At 44.7% G+C, this 23067-nt stretch overlaps 1 protein-coding gene across 1 annotated transcript in view; it reads right to left on the bottom strand.

Moving 5' to 3' along the window:
• ISM1 (isthmin 1) overlaps positions 1–23067 on the bottom strand; it is an 84153-nt gene that overhangs the window by 28689 nt on the left and 32397 nt on the right. The gene's annotated exons all lie outside the window — the stretch shown is intronic.

Genomic DNA, 23067 nt, shown 5'->3' with positions numbered 1-23067 from the left:
GGTTTCCTTATCACAGTTTCAATTGATTAACCACTGTGGCTTGAGTTATAGCCCCAGTATCCAGTGTTTGTTTCTTTGGTGTGGGTCAGCAGAAGATCTACCAAACTGGGTAAAATACTTCAGCCAAATCATTGATTATTTCTAACCATCCATCCATCCATCCATCCATCCATTTTTTCATCCATCCCCTCACTAACCTATTTAACTTTCCTTCCTCCTTCCTTCAATTCTTTCATTCATCTACTCATCCATCCTTCCATCCATTTATCCATAGATTCATCCACACAATCAACAAGTGTCAACCACATGCTAGGCACAGGAAAGCCATGAACAAGACAGACACAGGTCCTATTGTCTTAGAGAGTACGTCTAGTTGGGGGGAATAAACAATAAATACACACATAAATAAGATCAGGTCAGAAAATGGTGATTGCTAAGAAGAAAAGGAAGAAGAAAATGAGAGAGAGTGGTCAGGGCAACATGAGATAGGTAGCTGGGGAAGACCTTCCTGAGAAGGTGACATCTGAAGTGAAACCTGAACACCTGTAATTATCTGGGGGAAAAACATTCTAGCAGAGGGAACCGCAAGTAAGACAGTCCTGAGGTAGGGATGGCTTATCTCATTGGAGAAACACAGAGAAGGCCAGTGAGGCTGGGATGGAGTGAAGGAAGGGAGAACGACCCAAGATGGGGATGAAGAGGTGGAGACAGGCCAAGAAAAAGTGACAAAAAGGCCTTCTGAAACTGAATGTCTTTATCCTGGAAAGAAAAGTCCAAGTCTGTTGTTTTTCCAAACTAGCAAAAAATGTCTGTGTTTAGTTGTCACGAGGGGACATTTTCTCCAGTGACTGAAGAGTGTGGTAGTTGCTGGACTTCTTTCTCAAAGCAGCCCTTCTTCTGCTCTCATTCTCCCTGGACCTCTTGTTGTATGTTCCCTCCATCCCTTCAGGGATAGTATTTTCATGTTTAGTGGTGGAGGGAGAAGTGGAGATAGAATTTCACCAGTGTTTGGGTCAGTGGTTAATGTTCTTGTTATTCTTGGGCATGTTTGGGGGTTTTGGAGTGAATATTCCAGCACATTGCCTCCACACACACTCCCTGCCCCCTCTCACAGCAGTGTCTTTGACCCAGTCAAGGGGTTACACCTGGTATCAAAACACTCCCGACTCTGAGTACCCAAGGTCAAGAATGGCCTGAGGATGAAACACATGCAGTGGGTAATGATCTTATTAGAGAGCTGACCGGAGGGGATGGATTTTTCACTCTTTAAATAGACAGGGGGCTGTGAGGAATAAACTCACTTGTGCAGAGACCATGTTTGTGAATGCTCCCAGAGGCCAAGAAGAGGCTGAGCTAGAAAGAAGCATGTCTGCTGTCTCTTCCTTAATGTGTGCAGATACGGCAGGGGAAGCAGGCTGCTCTTCATCATGTCTTTGCTTGCCCTTCGTCTTTGCTCAGGAGATGTGGCCAGGGGCAGTGTCTTTGTTCACCTCTCCTGTCACCTTTCTGCCATGTTTTCATCTCCTGGCACATCCTCCTAGGGGGAGTTGCCCTGCCATCCCCAGGCATTGCTCAATGCAACAGAGGCCAAATGTATTATGCTGAGATTATATTATCCAGCACATGGAGAGAGAGAGAGAGAGAGAGAGAGAGAGAGAGAGAGACAGACAGACAGACAGAGAGAGAGACAGAGAGACAGAGACAGAGACAGAGACAGAGACATGCTAATTCTTTCCTCAACATAAGACCTCTCTATCATAGCCCAGGGGAAGATAACTGAATGCAACTGTTCCCTTGTTTTTCTCCCTGGATCCCCAATGGTGTTAGTAAGGACAGTTGACTTCTCATGGAGAATTTCTTGCACAGGTTTTGGGAATCTGAGTCTCAGAAGGGACCCAGGATTTGCTTGTCCATGGCTTGAGGAATCCCCTGCAAATCCAGCCCTCACTTCATTGTAGCAACTGGGACATACGGTTTAACTGTGTTCAAAATGGAGCTCTTTTTACTTTTCCCTGTGATGAGGCACTCTTTCTACTATGAAAACTTATATTTTATTTTATATTTGGTACTTTATTTTTTTGGCCACACTGAATGGCATGTGGGATCTTAGTTCCCCAACCAGGGATTGAACCCATACCCCCTGCAGTGGAAGTGAAGAGTCCCAACCTCTGGACCGCCAGGGAATTCCAGAAAACCTCGTATTTTAGAAGAAGAGATAGGAAAGGTATCTGTGCTGCTTATTTGGCATTTCACTTAGATGGCTGAAAAAACAAGGACTGAATATGATGGGTTTCTGGGTCTGACTCTGGAATTTTTCCTGAGAGGAGATACACCACCCCAGAGTGATCCTGGCTTAGACAGGGACCAAGAAAACCCCTTAAACTCTCTGTGGCTCAATAATCCTCCATGTAAAACATAGCAGACGATAAGGAGAATCCCATGCTGTCCCAGCAGGATGGTCAAGAGAACTCAGGGTGGGTTGTGACTAACTACACTTGAAAAGAGAAATGTAGAGTTAGGGTAACTGGGCTGGACGATTCAGGCCTCAAGTGCCTCTGCCGTGAAGATGGGGGCGAAAGTACATTTTGGCTTGAATTATGCACACAGTTGTGGCATTTCTCCATCTTTCCCCGATCCTCATCCTCCCGCCCCTCAAACAACATTTGGAAGATGAGAATGGGAATAATAAAAAATGCTAATCACGATCTCTGAATATCTGAATTATTCTTGCATTTTTACAAAAACGTATTTATCTGGAAATCTTGGCTCCCTCCATACCATGGCATGCCCCCAAACTGTTCAGAAACTGGAAGCTCTACGGTAGGGGGAGGGTGCCTTACAGTGAATCATATAAAATGAAGCTCCACTTGATTCAATCAATGACAAGATTCAGGGAGTAACCATTATTTTGGTAATCAAGAATTTAAATCTGGGGCGGGAGACAGTAGACAGGGTCTGCTAACAAGGCAGGAAAACACTTCTTCATTCTTTCTCAAAGACCCACTGTACAGCTTCCTGTAGAGGCCCCACTGGAGGTCATGGTTGATGCACCAAGCTCACTCACCAAGAGTTCCACTTAATTATTCTAGCAGAGTAAAGATTCTCAGGAAGGGTGGATCTCAAAATGAAGATCTAAACAGTTTGTATGTTATTCAGAAAAGCAGACATTCTTCTCTGAAGACGTGAGCTTTGGACAGTCCAGGGATTGAAGGAAAGAAATATCACCATTCTTTCCAAGGGGCTGCAGGATTCATTTTGTTTAAATTCAAGTGACGTGAGGGCATCTGCTCAGTTTGGGAAAATATTTCTTTACCCACAATGTGTCTTTGAGTTGACTTTCAATCTGTGACAACGCTGTAGCTCCAGGAGCAATGTTCTCTCTAATCTGCGAGCTGTGACTACTAATAAAGAGAGATAGAAGAACTAAAACTAGTTAGTGGTTTATACGCATGCAGTGTTCCACTGACAAGGAAGGTGACCTATGGTGGCCAAATTATCCAGCTGCTGCTTAACGCTCCCCATCTTTGGGCATAGCTCCTGTCCCTCCATTATTTTACAACTTATTCTTATTTAAAATAGGAATAAAGTAATAATATTGTAAAATGTTAACAATAATAATAAAATTATAAAATAGGCTCCATGCTCATGCAGCCTGGTGTTTTGCCTTAGATGGCAGTATTATTGTGGCAGATATTGCAGTTTCCTCTCCAATATCCATTCCCCACTTCTTTTTTTAACTCAGTATTTATTTCAGCTGGCAATGTGCCTGGCTAAAACTACATGTCCTAGCATCCACTGTAGCTAGGGATGACCATGTGACACGGTTCTACCCAATGAGATGTAAGTGGAAGGTGCCTGATGGTACTATTGGACAGAAGGCAGAGTCAGTTTGCCTTTTGCCTCTTTTCTGTCTTCCATTTTCTCCTGGCTGAAGTGTGGATAGTAGTGTTGGAAGTGAAATGATGCCACTGGCAGGAGGTTGAAGATATACGCTAAAGGTGGCTGAATGGAAAGATAGAGGAGCCGGGGTCCCCGATAGCATGGTAGAGCCTTCATACTAGTCCTGGAATGATGACCTCTGAACTTCTTGTACCCTTGATACAAACAGTAGTATTGACAATACTGCAGCCCTAGTAGCAATGTTCCCTGTATGATTCTAATTTGAGAGCCGTGACCGCCAATAAAAAGGGAAAAGCCCTTTTCAGCAAAGTGACTCAAGATTGGGTACCATCCCCAGCTGAAGGAAGTGCCAACAGGGCATATAGTGAATCATCACCGTGACCTTCACAATGGCAGCCAGGTTATGGGTGCTCAGCTCTGCTGCTAATTTTCATAACATCCTTTTCCAAATCTGCCCTCTACCTCCTTCTCTGTATATGTATAGAATCTTCTATTATTTCAGCATCTATACCTTACATTTCTCAAATCTATTACTCACTGGGTACTGTAATATTTCCTTTAATTTATCCAAAAATACTATCATTAAAGTTCAAGGACTTTGCCCTCAAAGAATCCAGAGCTCCTTGGACAAATGGCTGATCCCAGAGCTTGGGCAGGGAAGTCAAGGTGAGTTGGGGATATTTTGCTGTGTCAGAAAGCAAGGGAGACTTCAGTGATTAATGATGTCCTCTTGAAAGAACACAGGAGCCAGATTGAAGGGCCCACCCTGCACCAGGATTAGACAATTTGGGCGTTAAAACAAAAAGGTTGTCGTTGACTGCCATACATTGCATCTATGACATTCCATGAGCCTATGATGATACTCATAAAAGAGAGGAAGCCAGAAAAATCATCACCCCCATTCGAGGTAGGGATGATAAAACTCCTTACTTTGAACATTTGTATTAAAGAGAAGTAGAGTTTTGTCTACGGAAATAAAGTTTGAACTGAGATTGAAAAACACAGGTAAAATGAAGCCCGTGAAGCAGGTGAAGAGCGCGGAGCAGAGGGGGAGATGGGCCAGTGAGCACTGCGATCCTGGCAAACGATACGGTGGGTGCAGACTCCTGAGACCTCCCAGGGCCTGGCGCAGAGGCCCAAAGGCTATCAGAGCTGGAATGGAGTGGGTGTTAGGCACAGTGCCAGTCTGCTGTCTTAGTAAGCGATCACTGAGTAAATAATACAAATGCTAGGCCCAAACCCAGACGTCTGGATCCACCAGCCTTCGGTCTGAAAGCTTTCTATCCTAGTGTACTGTGACTTTTCTATTAGGTCCCCACTTCCCCAGTGGCATTCTCTGGATCATCTGGAGGCTTCCTAAGCTTATGTGTGGGGATCGCCTCCCTGGCTCTCTTCGGCTGGCCGTGGATGCCCCTGGGAAAGCTCTGTGAAGAGGAGCTGAGAAGAGAAAACCTCTCATCTGCAGACCGGGTACAGTTTCTAAGATAACAAGCCCAGGCACTTTGTCATTCATGTCCTTTCTCCCCAGGACATCCCTGGCCCAAGACCAAGGATGCCCAGCAAATGCCCTTAGCCCCTGCGGCGTGGACTCACTCATTTTGGCTGTCCTTGTGACCAAGGTGGATCACCACGGCCACATCAAGGTCAGCATGGTCACAGTGGACAGAGTTGCCAGCTGGTTATTTGACATAGGAGCGAGAGAGGGAGGGGTTCTTTGGAGAACCAAGTCACAGGGGAAATTAGGGCGATCAGCTCGAGGGGGACAATCAAGGTGTGAAAACGGGCGATGGGTCCACCTTTGGAGGAAGCGTGCCAAGCATCATTGTCCCAAGTCTGCAGCCAGCCACCTGCCCTGTTCCACGAACATCAACCAAAGGCTGAAGTATGAAAAACTGGGCTAATGTGACCACTTCTAGAACCTCCAGAAGAGGCACAAGCTAGTACCAAATTGTGGCTGGCTTAGACAGTTTTAGTGCTTTTTTTTTTTTTTTTTTTAAGGCTGTGGTAACTATTCCCAGATTAACACAACCAGGCAGACTTCTTGGAGGCAGATGGGATGGCAAATTTCTGGAGGGCAAAGAACAGGCCATATCTACAGTCTCAAACTCCACACCCTCCAATTCCACAAGCTCGGGGGGCACCCAAAAAGTACTAGTTGATGGTAATGATGGCCACGGGCCTAGTTAGATTTTGTTTTAATTAGGCTCAGGCTACAGGCCTCATTACCCCTAATGTGGCTTTTATGTGGGATTCTAAAGAAAAGAAAAATCCAATAATCTTATATTGAAGATATTAAAGAAGATATTATTAGCAATGCTTTTGGTCTCATAGGCTTTGAACAACAAACAACAAAGATTATAATTAACGTCACTGCAGCCTCTCTCCTTAAAATATATTAACAATATAGCTAATTAGCAATATGTCCTCATTTGGGGCTGGACATCTGCATATTATTATCGACAATGCTTGTTTCCTTTTTCCAGATTAAAGGCAGCCATGCTGCACCCAGGCATATGGCCACACTCCTTCCACATTAAAACCCTCCATATTCTTCTCCCCACGATAAACACACTCGGGGCTTTATCTGTGTTGGGCATCGATTTTTGTCTGGAATATTTCCACACGTCTAAAAATAGGTTCAAGAATGCCATGGGTGGTATTTCAAAGGGAAGAGCAAAAATTTCCCTGTTTGGGGAGCAAAAAAGGATAAAAGGGCACTCTGATTATCTTTACACATGACTAGGGAGCAAGCGCTCCCAGGAAGAGAAAACCAGGAGCATGAACAATGTGAATTTCAGACGGGAAAACCTGCTTTCTCAGGGGGTGCGCTCGTTCTTAGGGCTTGGGAAGATGGCAGAGAGATGGTGATCACAGGAGCGGAAGGAGGGGTGGTGGAGGCTTGTTCAGTGCAGCGTTGGAGAGGAGGAACCAGGACCCACGGGGAGGTCCTCGCACTGTTGAACATACCAATGGTGAGGTCAGCCACCTTCTTTTCTCTCTACCGGTGTGTGATGGTCATCACACCCCTTCAGGCAGCAGGAACACAGCAAATATCCGTGGCTTTATTTTATGGCAAGCATGAACATGCAATGCCCCTTTGCAGGAAAATACAAATTCCTGGCAGAGGGAAGTGGCTAGGACTGTGCTTCAATCTTTGCTGTCGGATCCTGAAGACAATCCTGGCAGCTAGTGACATAGGCACATCGTGTTTCAAGAATGCAGGAGTGTTTCTTCTTGTTGGGAATGGAGCCCTCTTTTGAAAGTCTGACTAATAGCTGAGGAATCTTCTGTTATGGGGGCAGAATGTATCAGAAGGCTGTTTACTCTAGGGCTTGGGAGTGACCTTGCTTATGATCTCAGGCGATGCTTTGGAAGGAATGAAGAATGGCCGACTCCTTGCACTTGGGCAGGGAGCTGGCTCCACAGGGGAAGGGGCCGCTGGTGTGGGTCTCCCACCCCTGTGTTTCCTTCTTGATGGAAGTCTCTTGGGGCCGGCTGACAAAATGGAAGTCAACGCCCCACAAGCTCGTCTCCGATACTTCTGTAAACAGCTTTGATCTTGAAAATGTGTGGATTATTGGTGATTTTTCAAGTTGTACTTTCTCCACTGCTGGCAAAGAAAACAGAGTGAGAACCACCCAGGCCCCATTTCCTTTATGTCCTGTTAGGCTAAAGAATGAACAGAAATGAGACGCAAATTATTCTTTTAAGTCTAAGAAAACATGTGAGAAGTAGAGTTCAAGGCTGGAAAGCCAATTTGGCTAAAGAAACCTTCAGCCATCATCTAAACCATCTCTGCCAACGGAGGGGGATGGAGAAATTGTATTTTCCAGACTCCTTCTCCGGGTAAATGGTGGAACTGCCTAGAAGGGACGCTTGTATAAATTCTCTTGGGGTGTGAGACAAACCTGCTCCCAAGTAAGCTGAGGGAAGATTTTGTCTGCTGAGAGGGGTATTTGAATTTGAGGGCAGCACTAACTTGCTCAGGGCTATAAAGAACAGGTCAAGGGTGGCCACCAGGGGGCTTCAGCCACGTGGAGCTCAGCCTCCCCTCTAAGTCAAACTTTGAGCAAATATTTAATGAGTGTGGATTACTGTGGATTTTTCAAATTGTGCTTTCTCCATATCTGGGAAGGAAAACAGAGCGGTAGCTATCCAGATTCTTTTCTGGGGCCCAATTTGAAGAGGTACCAAATTATTAGCCTAAATGGCCCAACTATCTAAGTCCTCCCTTGACCAGAGGGAGAGTGTTGAACCGGACAAGGAAACCCCGGAGGTGAATGCCCCCTGCAATGATTCTGTGCCTCCCCACATGGCCTGGGGGGCACCCAAGGCCAAGTCAAGGCTGGTGTCCACTGTCGCGAGGCAGAACCTGGAAGGCAAGTCGAAGGGCAAAGACTGGTAGAGTTCAGACTGGCCTGGGGGGTGGGGGGGTGGCCTTGGGGACCCTTGCCCAGCTTATTGTTTTAATTAAGAAGATGGATTTCTCTCAACACACAAAGTTAAGACCCATCACTGAAACCTACCACAAATCTTTCTGCTCCAAGTACCTCTAAACTAGGTTTTAAAGGGAACTGGACCTTAACCTTGGAATCCTAGAGAAGGGCTCATGGTGTTGAGGAAGGGTCCAAGGCTAGGAGGTATGAGGCCCGGTCTACGTCTCAGCATTGCCCCTACCTAGTTTTATAAGCTTAGGCAAGTTCCTGTACCTTTGCACTTAGATTGGTAGGGTTTGCAAAAACGTCCACAGATTCTCTTTCTGTAAATATCTATGCATTGGGTAGTTGTCTCCTACACTGCCTTTGCAACTGGTCATGTGACTTACTTTGGCTGTTGGATAAGCAGAGATAAGTGTGTCTTGGAACTTCCCTTTTTTTTTTTTTTTTATTGCTCTTTGCAATCTCAAGACCTGGGCTAGCCTGTGGGATGAGGACAAACATGTGGAAAAGAGACGATCTACCCCAGACTGAACAGCCTGCCAATGACCGACTGGTCATTGGAGACTGGTCAAATGGAGACCATCCTAGACCATCTGGACCCAGCTGAGCCGGTCCAGACTAGGAAAGCCACCCAGCTGACCCATGGAATCGTGAGAAATGATAAACATTTGTGGTTTTAAGCTAATGAATTCAGAGTGGTTTTTTACATGGTGAAAGCTAACTGATATCAGTTAGCAAAAGCTAACTGATAACAGGACCTCAGTTATTTCTTCTGTAAAATGGGTGTGGCAACGTAGGATGGGAACTAGAGAAAACCTCTCAATCCATCTAGTTCTGACCTCCTAGGAATGGAAGCCTCAAGAGACACTTGTCCTGGAGAAAATGTTTTCTAACAATTAAAGAAAGAAACCTGATACCAAATGCTAAAAACATCAAACTGAGGGTGGGGAAATTAAACAAAAATGTGATGGTTCTAAATGCATGAAGTGCAAATACTATCTTCAATGTCAAGCACGCTTCCTTCTTTCTCCCATCCTTCTACCTGCTGACTCAAAGCTGGGTCAAATCTGTTGGAAAACATCCCTCTGCCTACTGCTTCCATCATTTACATGTGCTGCTCTGTTAACAGCTCCAAGGTCAGTGTTTCAAAGATTCGGAGCTGAGACTTAACAATTCTCCCTCACACTTTCATGATGCACCTGTATGGCTTTGTTGGCTCTCAGAAACTAGTAATGCTCATTTATTAGGGAAACCCTACTGACACTATAAAACAATTATAGAGCCATCATAGAGCAACTATAGCCTGGGGTGAAGAGAAAGCTGTACACCACCAGGACTGGTTCCCTTTCCCACCTGTCCGTACAGACTGTTCTTATTTAGACTCCTGTCCTGTTCTCCTCCAGGGAAACTGTTTGATCCCTGCTTGGAAAGCTGGCAGCTGATGTCATTGTGGGCCCTGGACTTAGCTTGGCTAATCTTTCTCTATAAATGGGTGGAGTTTTGTTCTGTTTATAGGTTCACTCAACAAACACTTTCTGGGCATCTCTGGCTTGGCCAAAAAGTTCCTTCGGTTTTAAAGTAAAAATAAAAGACACGTTCTTCATTTTCACCAAGGACATTATTGAACAACGTATTCACTGTTTTGTTCCACTACCTTCTGCTATTTTTCAGGCAACTTCATAATTCCATCTTCCCAAAACTTTTTATCTTTTTGAGCAAAGAACTGTTCCAGGTGCCTTTTACAGTCTTCCAGGGAATTGAAATTTTTTCCATTAAAAGAATTTTGTAAAGACCTAAATAAATGTAAACTGAAGGTGCAATGTCTGCTGAATATGGCAGATGAATCAGAACTTCCCAGCCAAGCTGTAACAGTTTTTGCCTGGTCATCAAAGAAACATGCGGTCTTGCGTTATCCTGATGGAAGATTATGTGTTTTCTGTTGACTAATTCCGGACGCTTTTCATCAAGTGCTGCTTTCAGTTGGTCTAATTGGAAGCAGTACTTGTTGGAATTAATCGTTTGGTTTTCTGGAAGGAGCTCATAATAGAGGACTTCCTTCCAATCCCACCATATATACAACATCATCTTCTTTGGATGAAGACCAGTCTTTGGTGTGGTTGGTGGCGGTTCATTTCGCTTGCTCCACGATCTCTTCCATTCCACATTATTGTACAGTATCCACTTTTCATTGCCTGTCACAATTTGTTTTAAAAATGGAACGTTTTCGTTATGTTTCAGTAGAGAATTGCATGCGGAAATACGGTCAAGAAGGTTTTATTCGCTTAACTTATGTGGAACCCAAACATCAAAGCGATGAACATAACCAAGCTGGTGCAAATGATTTTTAATGCTTGATTTGGATATTTTGAGTATGTCGGCTATCTCTTGTGTGGTGTAATGTCAATTGTTCTCAATTAATGTCTCGATTTGATCTCTATCAACTTCAACTGGTCTACCCAACCATGGAGCCTCGTCCAGCAAGAAATCTCTAGCACGAAACTTCGCAAACCACTTTTGACATGTTTGATCAGTCACAGCACCTTCTCCATACACTGCACAAATCTTTTTTTTGTTTGTTTCAGTTGCGTTTTTACCTTTCTTGAAATAATAAAGCATAATATGCTGAAAATGTTCCTTTTTTTCCATCTTCAATATTAAAATGGTTACACAAGAATTCACCACTTTTGATAAGTTGTTTTTAAATGCACGCTAATATGACAGCTGTCACAATACAATCTAACAAAATTGTTTCGAATGAAGTTAAAGACAACTAAACGGTACCAGAGCCATCTTATAGAAAAAAGCAAATGGATATTTTGACCAACACAACACTTTGTGCCAGGTGCCTTGCTGGGATGAGACAGTTCAACAGCATATACCTTGTTAAGAGAAATGACCCAAAATTTGGAAATAAAGCAAAAGGATGATTGCAAGTTGATTAGTTCATAGAAGGGCATAGTATGACAGGACTGTCCTACTTTTCTAGGAGAATGGACCTTTGTTTCACTTATTATTTACTATTGCTTAGGGCCTAGGGTAAAAGTTACAAGCTAACTTGGAGATTTTCACCCTGTAGAAATATACATTTTTTTTTTTTTGGTCTGGTAGAAAAAATAACTCATTAAAAGTTCTCATCACAAGGGAAAAAATTGAAAGTATGTGAGGTGATGGATGTTAACTAAACGTACTGTGCTAATCATTCAAAATATATCATGTATCCAATCATTATGTTGTACACCTGGAACTTATGCAATGTTATATATCAATTATATTTCAATAAAACTGGGAGAAAAAGAAACAATAACTCAAAGCTTACTGTTTTATTGTCCTATAGGACATTAACCAGTTTTGCTCCTAAGTTGCAAATTTACTTTGTCATGATTTTCCCCACTAATTTTATAAATATCTGTTCCTCACATGCTCTGAACTAGAATTAGCATGTCCCTAGTTCCCTTACTAATTAGTTAAATAAAGCTTTGGCATGTATTCATTTTATATGAGACATTTTTAACATTATGAAAATCATATTTGGAGAAGGTTTTGTCTTGAAGGACTTCAGACTCCAGTGGGGAAGTTAAGAAATGCTTACATATAAAATGCCAGGTAGAAAATGGGAAATTCTCTAGGAGTGAAAGAGTTCAGTGTCAGGAAGTAAAATTATCCATACTTCTAATTATGATTCCACAGCTCACCATCTACTGAATCTTTAACAATCACCACATAGTCTTCTTGCATTTTCTCTAAAAGACCCGTATCTATCAATAGATACCGGTCCAATGCACGAACAAGCTGAAATAAGTATGGAGAAGAACGGTTTGTGAGCAGGACTTTTTGTGGGGTTCTCCTTTTACTGGGGAGCGCAGAAGGCCAAGTGTCAGATGGCAGAGGGCACACCCCCCTCCCCGCTTTCAACCATTTTATTACCTCCCTTCCCCCATACAATTGCCTACTCTGACCTTAGAGAAACAAAGCACCTACTAGTTTTTTTCTCAACAAAGATCATTCTTCCACTAGAACTCAGTTAGCTGAGCTTCAAGGAAAGAGAAGAGCAAGTTTCTCAGGGGCTTTCTTTTGGGGATGGTCATGAAAGGGGGGTATGATAGAGCACGTGCTTACATGTTACTACTCTCCCCAGGATAAACATCACGGTACTAGGGTGTATCCATCTGAATCTGGGCAGCAAATGGATGGCACTGAGGTATGTATGGGTGACCAAGGGAGCTTAATGAAAGAACAATTGACAGATGTCTGGACAAAGAGGCAGGAACCACCAAAGATGCTACAGTATGGCCAGGAAAGCCAGGGAGATCTTACACTCCCAGGCCTGAAGAGGCAAGGAAAGGGAGAGGTTACTGTTCCCCAAAGGGAGAGAGAGGTGTGGCTGTGTGTGTGTGTGCATGCACACACACATAGGGGCCTTACTAAATACTGCAACCTCCCTCTCCTCTTCCTCTCCTCTCTTGCCACCTTTACCATTGGCCAAGTCCAAACAGAAGCTCAAGAGCAAGGGAGCCCATTGATGGGATACATTCCGATCACATATCTGAGGCACAAGTTAGGATGGAGAAGGGTGAAAGGTGGATCTAGAGAGGTGAATGGAAGATACTGAGCACACAGGACATGTCTGGAAGAAACCACACTATCACCCAGGCCAGGCACTGGAAGTTTAATCTTCACAACATCCCTTTGAAGGAGACATGAGCACTCGTGTTCCAGGGAGAAGGAAATTGAATCCCAGAGGACACTGGATGGCAAGTAGGCACCACAGCCCCGTTCCTTCCACGGCACGGTGCTGTCCTAATTTCTCTCCTGGAGGTGTTATTTAAAGTAAAAGGATCTGCAGCCCCCTTGGAGTTCCCATCTTCCCCCAACTGCAGCCCTTGCCCAGGTAACAGGTCCAAGAGGCCTGGTTCAGGCACACTGACCTGCAGTGCACTGTTGATTTAATCCTCAACTCTGCTCCCCTACTTTGTTTGATAGGGGGGTCCTGGCCCCATTTTCTTAGGAAAACTCCTATCTAGATACCAGTCCAGCCCAAAGCTGCTTGGTTTGTGCAGGCTGATGACTTCGCAGGTCCAGTTAGTGCTGGTCAACAAAAACAGTTGGTATAATGAGGCTGAATTACAATAATGGCAGCAAACTCGTGATGGAAGAAGACGGGAATGAAACGGCACAAGGCACTTCATGCAAACATTATGGGAGTTATTTCGGTGGGCCAGATGAGGCAGAGAGTGGAGAAAGTAGGTCACAAAGAGCCAGGTTCCAAACTATCGCTTTGGATATTAGCTTTTGGGGTCATCACATTCCTCCTGAGATTTGCTAAGCATTTGGGGTGAACTTTGAAAGTGACAGGGACCCAAATGGCCATCCACAGTAGAATGTATAAGGAAGGTGTATGCATACAATAGTTATAGAATGAAATATTATCAATGAAGTTCTCAAATGAAATGTTGAACAATCCAGATAAAACATATGATTCTATTTATATAAAGTTCAAAAGCAGGTAAAACTAACCAATGTTGTTAGAAGTCAGGACAGTGGTGACCCTGGGGGTGCTGGTGACTAGAGGGGAGCCCGGGGAGGGGGATGTCTGGGTGGAGCAGCCATATTCTGTTTCTTGATCTGGCAGCTGGTTACATGATGTGTTCGCTTAGGGGAATTTGTTGAGCTGTATACATATGATTTGTGCTCCTTTCTGTATGCAGGCGACTTATCTATGGAACTTATATAACTACCAAAAACACAAGGGAAAATAAAATAGAAAGGGAATCATAGAGAAATGGCAGTTGGCAAGGTCACAGAGATTTCTTAAAGACACCAAGCTTCTGTTACTGCTATTTTCTGAACTATTAAACGATGCAGGAAAATATGGTATTTGAAACACGAGGGCCTCCACTCTGCTCATTATTTCCCTATGACCTAGTGTTCTCACCTTTAAAATAAGGAGCATCTCTGTAATAAAAACACTTCTTTTCTCCCCTTTATTATCCCCTCTCCCATTGGTCTTTCCTAGGACTCACTCTTACCTTGTTATCTTTTCTCTTGAATGTTTTCTTCTCAGGCCCAGCTCCCATCTTCCCTAGTCCAAGCCTCCACCTCCACCTCCACCTCCACCTCCGCCATCTTTCCCAGTGTTGTCCCATAGTCTTGTCCAAACACTTTTTATGGATCATCTCAATCAATGTCTCCTAAAGCTCCCCACCAGATGGGTACAATTATCATCACCCCCATTGTACAGATGAGAAAACCAAAGCTGAGAATGTTACCAAAGTCACCAGCTCCTAAAGGGTCCAGTGGGGACTGACCATGACTGTGGAATCTGGCCGACAGGCAGGTGCTGATGGGGTTCATGCTGGACCAGTGGAGACAAGGGAAAGCAGCCTGTGTTGGCTGAAGCCACGGGAAAGAATGTCGATACCTCTTTCAACCACCTCAGTGTCAAGAGTAGCCAGGATACAGAGGGAAGACCTAGACTCTGGCCAGCAGCCTCTCCAAAGGGGCCCGACTTCGGGAAGGATGGGGAGGCTGGTGCATTAGTCTTTTGAGTTTTAAAGCCATTTTCATCTCTACAATCCGTATTAAAATACAGCTAGTCCTGAGAATAGTTACACCAGACCTGCCAGGCAGGAGCAGGACACAAGGTGGGTCCCAGGATTCCATGCCTCATCTTTACAGAACATGGTGCAGGGGTTCGTTGGGCAGGGGCAGCACGAGAGGGTATCTGGCCTGGCCCCGGAATACAGGGTTCCTGCCTCCCAGCTTGGTGCTTTTCCTATTGAACTGGCTGCTCCGGCTGTCCCATTGCCCTCCACGTTTTCCCAAGATTGAATTACAAAACGTTAGTCTTTCCCTTTAGAATTGCAGTCACACCAAAAAATCTGGACCTCACTAAATGCTCTCTGAGTGAATGGATGGATGGATATCCATCCATGGAAGGATGAAAAAAGAGAATTTCAAAGCCTGATGGGTGTGGGCACAGCTGACTCCCTGTGGTTTCATTCAGGGCCACCATGCAAGTGGTGTAATCTGTGCATGGAAGAAAAGTCTGGTGGGGGGCAAGTATGGGTTGAAATTGAGACTGGAGGAAGGGGTGCCATCTGCCCAGACAGAGTGCCTTACTGTAACTCATATAGAGGCTAAGAGGTGCTCATAGATGCCTTCTGGTCAAACCTCTCTCTCTCCTCTAGCTGCAAAGACTTTCTTTCCCTTGACTACATAGAAAACTCCTACGCATCCTTAAAAACCCTGTTAAGATATTGCCTTCTTTGTGAAGCTTCTCTGAGCTTCAGCAGAATTAGTCTTTCCTTGCTCTGCATTACTTCCCATACCTTATACATTTTTTAATTGTATTTTTATACGTTATTAGAATTTTTTCACTTTTGTCCAGTTTCTGGCTAATAAAGGCATACATAAAGTGACTGAACTGCAAACTCACCTGCACAAGGGGTAAATTATATTAGTCATGTTAGCTTCTTCAAGTCCATTCATCCCTGCTGACAGCACAAAGAGTATTTTGTCTATTTCTGAAATTCCTTTGCCATCGTCCTAGTCCAGGCTACCATCATCACTTTCTCCTCTGTCTTTCAAATCTCAGCTTCAATATCACCTCCAGAGAGGGAGGACTTCCCTAATCATCTAAGTAGTGTCTCTCCCCCCAGACAGTTCCCTTCCATCATTCTGCTTATTTCTTTTATAGTATTTGTCACAAGCCAAAACATTTCCATTTATAGGCTTTCTACTTTGTTGTTGGCTCCCTTCAGAGTGTCACCTTCTTGAAGCAGGGATTGTGTCTGTTCTGTCACTTCCATGTCTCGGCACTTAGCCCAGAGCCTGGCACACAATAGGACCTCATTGCTGCCCTCTGAATGAATGGATGGATGGATGAATAAGTGGACAAACAGGATTTCAAAGTCTGATAGGCTAGGCACACTTTACTCACCCTACATGTCTGGAACCACGTCTGGGTCCTGGGGTGTGGGAGTGAGGAAGGTCTCCCTGGCTTGGTTCCTGGCTTGGTTTGCACTTGCATGGTGACTGCAAGTCCTGGCACAGTCACTTCTCCCCAAGTCATGTCATGAGCAATGCCTGGTGCCTCCCTTTGCCCAGAGAGAGAATGTGGAGACTGCGCTGGGGGTACAAATGGTGACAGCTGCCTGGGTGGGACCGATTCACCGCTCAACACCCAGCCAGTGCAGCAAGGAGCAGCCCTGGTGGAGCTCAGAGGACAGTGGGATTGGGAAGCAGGGGTCAAAAGGAGACTCTGAAGGAGACGAAGCACAGGGACCCAGGTATTTTGCTCTTTGGAACTCATTTCTGACCCTGAACATTCTCTGAATCTACTTGCTTCTCTTCAATGTCAAATAATTCAAAGACTTTATATAGGTGTATATCTATATACATATTTATTTATAAATGCACATTCTTATGTGTACATAAATATATATTTGTGTATATAACCATGTATATAAGTACATATATGTGTATAAATATACACACATATTTATACATGCACATATGGATGTGTGTGCTTTAATTTTAATTTCTGTTTTAATTTTTAATTTAAAGTTATCCTAAGTAGCCCATTCTCTCCTAACCAAGCTCAGAGAAAATATGGTAATAATGCAGAATTATCACTTTAACTTAGTGGTTCTCAAAGTGCCATCCTCAGAACAGCAGCATCTGGCCACTTGTTAAAAATGATGATTCTCAGGACCCACCGTCACCCTGCAGAATCAGAGTCTCTGGGGTAGGGCCCAGTAGCCTGTGTTTTAACAAGTTCTCCCAGTGATTCTGATGCAGGCCAACATCTGAGACCCTCAGCTCAAACCAGGGGAAGATGAGGAACGGGTGGCTGAGCAGTAGTTAGGAGCTATTCTTCTGAGGGTCACTTTGGCAAAGGGAAAGATTTCCAGAAAACGAAGGGCTCTCAAAGGGTTGGTGTACTTTTTTGAGGGGAAATGTAAGCAGGGAAACAGCAAATGAGCCCCAAGCACCAAGTCTGGCCTGGGAGACCCTCTGAGCAGTCAGGGATCCCCCCATGATGAGGACGCTGTAAGGGGAAAGGCAGAGCCCCTCGCCCTCCAGGGTCCCTGAGTCAAGTGACATTCGACACCAACACACAAGGTGAAGAGACCAAGCCCCGAAGATGGAGTGTGAACCACACAACTCGACTGGCTTCCCACTTTCCCCGGCATCCGTGCCTTCCTGTCTCATCACGCTCGCTTGGGTAGCAAGTGCCCCCCATGGGGCAGCAGAGGGTTTCTGGCTGATTTCTCCCTCACTGTGTGTCTGTCTCCGAACAAGCCGCATGGGTCCATGGGGAAGGACAGGCTTGCGTCCTGATTGGCAACTGGATAAACTTTTCTAGCTCAGGGGGCTGGCAGAGGATTAAACAAGGCCTGGAAGGGGGCCCTCAGGCAGGTCTAAGAGAGAGAAATTATCCATCAGTTTATGAGACATGTGGAAGAGAGATGGTGGGAGATAGAGAGTCGGACAAAGAGTTTCTCCAGGTGCCCTGATGTTAGGTGCCAGTTCCCATGGTTTGCAGATGGCTCCTTTTTCACCTGAGAGCTCCGTGGTGCTCATCAAGCCCTTCCACCTGCAAACCCATCGGCAAGGATCAATCAGAGACCATTAAACTCCTAACTTGCAGTTTTCCGGGAGATTTAAGCAAAGACTCGTGTGAAGTTGAAGAAGCAAAATCTATCTGTCCCCAACACATCCACAGCAGTCACCATCTAAACCAAAGGTTCCTTCTCGAAGGGAGAGCGTTCATTCACCAACTTGCACACCTGCTCCTGGTTCTTCAGGGTGATCTTCCGGCAAACAGAAGCCTGATGGATGCCTTCACCCTGGGGGTCTGAAGTCCCTGTAGGCAGTGTCCACTCCTGCCAGGAATCCACCCCTACAAAATGGTCTCTTCAAACAAGCCACACAGGCCCCAACTGGAAAGGCTCATGGAGCGACCAGAGCTTTGTTCTCCACTAGCAAATTTATCCCTCGTTCATCGACAACGCCATGTGTTTGCTTTAACGCCAAATTTTTCCTATTGACTCTCCACGTCTGCACATAGAAGCACTGGTTTTTAGATAGAGCCAAACCCATTTTTAACCAGAGCCCTGGGTATTCAGTCACTAAAAGCTCCAAACACCCTCCCCAGGGCCTACAGAAAAGGCATGCTGTCGGCAGAAAGTTCTCCACCGTGGCCCATTTCATGAACTTATGAATGGCTTCTTTCAAAATCCTGATTTTGAAAGCAGCCTCCAGAAGGTCAGGAGACAGTTTGTTACAAGTGGATCTGTTCCCTCTCTGACCAAAGGAAATAGTTTCTAGCTCTTCCAAAGAGAAAGGAAGCATCTTTTGCCCGGTCCTGGTTCCCTCCCTCCCTCACACCTTGCTCTCTCTCTGCCGGATCACGATCTCAGGCCTGAAGCCCCAGGAATAGAAGATCCCTGTCCTCGGAATCCTTGCCCCCGCCCCAAGCAGAATTTCACTCATTCCAGGTCTTGAACAAAGATTCCCCGGCACACGTTTGATCTCTTCACGCTCCGTTCTCATTAGTCCTTCACACTCTCCATCACTTGGAAAAATACAAACAGCATGGTTCAGTTTTAAGGTTAAGAACTGACAGTCTCCATAAACATTGTTACAGTAAAAGTCGACTTATCCACTGCCAGCATTCGGTGTCTGCGGGAGGGGGATGTGGAAACCCTGAGCATCAGAACAAGAGAACAAGTGCTGAACATCCAACTGCTGGGTGAAGGATGCCCCCATGGTGTGGCTGGCAAAGATCTGCGCGGATCCATCCCTGGAGAGTTAAAGGATTACAGGGAGAGACAGGGAAATTCAAGGAGCAGGGTAGCCCAGGTATAAATTCCTGACCTATGAAAAACACAAAGCCATCAATGGTCCTAAGCTATGAGATCACAAAAATTCAACGTGGTCCATGAAGAGGTTATACAATCATTCTCAGGATGCTATAAGTAGGAAGAAGCAGAAATAGATGGAGGCAAGGAAGACCTTGAACTTCAGCCACACTCCACCCTCGACCATGTCAAATATTTATGTGCTGAAATCATCTAATTAGCTGGGGTTTATTTGGATGGTGTGTGGGCAGATGAGCATCAGAACCCTTATTCATTTACTCACTTATTCCTGCAACATATAATTACTGAGAGCCAATTGCTCTGTTCCGAGTGCTGGGAATACAACAGAGGCGAGACAGGGACAGTCCTTGCCTTCATGGGGTTTATAGTCTCCAGCGGCAGTTCTTAAACTTTGCTCACCTCCTGATGTCCAGGTCACACCCCACGCCATTTAAATCAAGGTGTCTGGGTAGGATCCAGGTACTAGCACTTTTAAAAGATCCCTAGGGGATTCCAATGTGCAGCAAAGTTTGGGGACAACATAGGAGTTTTAACTGTGTTGACACGATTGGCCTGATCAGTGAGCGTGGAAGCCTGGCCCACGGCAGCTCCTCCTCAACTCTGTGAAATGACACGTGCCGCAAAGACTGCATCCTAACATCTTCAGTGCAAGGGCAAAATTCTCTGTAAGCTCAATCCTCTCTGAGCTCTTCCCAGGGAGTTTCCTAACTGAAAGGACTAGCCACATCCTCACACTCTGGTAGGGAAACTTCCTTAATCCAAACCCCAAATCAGGACATATTACCCTGCACCTGATCTGATCATGGTATAAAATATTTGAAACCCAGGCCATCCCGGAAGCCCTAAGCCCCCTGGTTGCCATATTGACAGAGGTCATTTCATGGCATGAATCCTGGGAGCAGACTCCCAGAAGGCTTAAATCACATGATTTCTTTGTTAAGGTTGAAAAAGAGAACTTGCTTCTTAAGCCTTTGCCTTCCGTTCCCTCTGAGCTTTGATATCCTTCAAGTGATCAATGGAAATCCATTATAGACTTGGACCTACTCCTGGATTTTCATCAATTTAGAAAGGAAATGTTACAATAAGCCTTTTCTTTTTTTTTTCTGAAAGTCCCCAGGAATTTTCAAAAATGAGAATAAAGGAAGAGAAAGAAAAGAGGAGTCTGCTTTGAAGTTGCAATGACCACGCCAGAAAACAAAATAAAACAAAACAAAACAAAAAGATGGATCTTGAGAAAAATGTTTTAGGAGAAGGACGTCCCCCTGCTTCCCATCACGCCTTCTTAAGGGTGAAGTGGTCTCCACTCAAACCACCAGAGCTGCCAGTTGGCTAACTCAGCAGCATTCCACTATAGAGATTAAAACCAACTTTATGACTGTGGTGCAAATACTAAAGAGCCTGGCCGGATTTCCTTCCAAAATGAAAGCTCATTTATTTTCTGAGGTGTATAATTTGGTTGTAAATGTTTCCTTTGGGCCAAAACATCCCAGATTGGGTTTTTGCCTGGAACACATCACTGCTTTGCTGGGGAAGAATGGACTCTGTGTAGTCCCTCCGTGTCCATCCACTTGGGGCATGGAGGGGTTCAAGCAGGCCCGCTCTTGCTTCACTTCTGGTCTGGCGGCAGCAGTCTAGGGGACAGAACCAGGGATGGGGAAGCAGGAGGTGCTGGGCCTCCACTGGCTTCACCCACTCCCAAGTCTTGGTCCATCTGTGAAATGGGCTGGTTCACCGCTGGCTCCCACTCAGGCCTGTTCCCATCCCTCTCAGTGGTGGGGAGAGTGGAAGAGCCTTAGGAGCCCTGTTCCCTGAGAGACTTGGCTTTTCTTCCAGGTCTTTGCAACCTTATTTTATTGATCTTTTCCAAAAAGATCATCCTAAAAAAATCCACCCAGAATCGACTAATATTTGGATAAAGGCAAAGCCAGCTTTTTTTCCAGGGCTCATGGGCTTACCACATGTACTTGGGGCCAGAGTATGGCCCATGGTGTTAAGCCAATCTCACCCAAATATAAATAGCTTTCTCTCCTATACAAGCAGATTAAGAAATAACAAGGTTTGCTACCATTTTCATGTTTATCAACCCTCTCCCTTACATCATATACTTTTAACCTGCCTTCCATTTGCATCTTCATGTCAAATTCAAAGCCAGTGCTATGCTTTGTAGATGAAAATATATTTATTCCACAGTTTTTTTTTCTTTTCCTTCCAAACAGCTGGTAATTCAGAACAGGAGAACATCTTGTGAGATCTAAGGGATGGCATCAAAAGTCATCATGTGACATCCCTTTAGGATTTCAGAAGTTGTTCCTCTAGCACTGGGATTGGGTGAAGGAGGGGGAAAGAAGTGGGCTGAAAGGGGAAACAGAATCAGTGCATTTCACCCAGGGAGCATGAGAAGAACAGTGGTAGAAATTATTAGGGTTACGGGACCTGGCTCAAGAGGTGAAGTTCAACAGTGTCATGTATCATGAAGTCACCTGCCAGGAAATGATGGAGCATACTTTTGCTAAACCTGAGCTCCTCCTGAAACAGACCTCAGCAGTATGTCAGGCAAAAGGTAACATAAAAATAGCTTCCTGTGGCGTGTAGACGTCTCACTGCTAAGATGAATGATCCACCCACTTGTCAAAATTATATCTAATTTGCCAATTGGCCATGGCCACTCTGAGTCAGTTCATATACCAGCTACACAGTTCATGCTCAGATTTTTGGATAATCACCTGCTACTGGACATCAGGCCCCTAATTCAAGTGGAGCAATAAGAAATGCTCTCGAAGGAGAATGGAGTGAAGAAATGTTAGAGAAAAAAGGTTTCTGACGATTCATGTAAAAAAAAAGATTCTAATATGGACTGGGCAGCCACAGCCTCAGTCTCTGAGTCACCCAGCGACTCTAGATAATTCCTTCAGCACTTCAGCCACTGCCATAAGCAACACATCGCCCACCTGCAACTTGGAAAATCAGATTCACACAGTGTTTGGAAACCACAATACTGACACAGGATGAAAAAGTCGTAGAGGAAATTCCGACTTTCCTCAGTGTCAGATGCACAAAAGCAAGGGATTCAAACCACGCCTGCTGCGTGTATGTCAATTTTGCACTGTGGTTAGAGGGTTTTATTCTAGGACACACACATCATACTGCAATAAAAGAAAGGCCAAGAGCGACTTCTTTTTGAAAACCATAATTCTTTCCTACTTCACTACCTTATGTCAATACATCTGAGCCTCTGGGGCTGTAAGTCACTTCGTGTCATGGTCAAGTTTCATTTCCTCTAGAAGCTTTCAATCCTTTTCACAGTTCCCAGGTGCAAAGATGACTTGACTGAAAGTCATTTTGAATTCAGAATGTTGCCCACAGAGTCTGGACAGCGGGGTTTAAGAAATAATTATCCCTCATGCCTTAGTCCCCCTTTTAAATTATTCTTCCTCCTGTGAACATGCATGCACACACACAGACACACATACATCAACAGACACATACAGACACACACACACCAACAGACAGACAGACAGACAGACAGACAGAAACACACCACTTTCCTGACAAAAATGCCTGTGGTTCCTGCCAAGGCATCTGGCAAAGGGATCCTAAGTCACTAGAACCTTCCTGACCTGTGCAGGCTACAAGCTGCATGACACCTTACTTCATCTCATGGTCAGAAGTGAATCAGGGGACAGCAAGAGACATTCAAAGTGACATTTTAAAACATGATGTTTCCTGACATTGCTTTTTTGGGTAAGTTGAAATGGTTAATTCACAGAAGAACAAGAATTGCAGATCCAGGTCCTCCTCCTGCCCTGATGGTCTTTTATTTATTTATTGAAAAAAAACCTCTG

The sequence above is a fragment of the Mesoplodon densirostris genome, chromosome 16, assembly GCF_025265405.1.
Source record: "Mesoplodon densirostris isolate mMesDen1 chromosome 16, mMesDen1 primary haplotype, whole genome shotgun sequence".
In the NCBI taxonomy this organism is placed as follows: Eukaryota; Metazoa; Chordata; class Mammalia; order Artiodactyla; family Ziphiidae; genus Mesoplodon; species Mesoplodon densirostris.
This window is presented reverse-complemented; position numbering and strand designations above follow the sequence as displayed.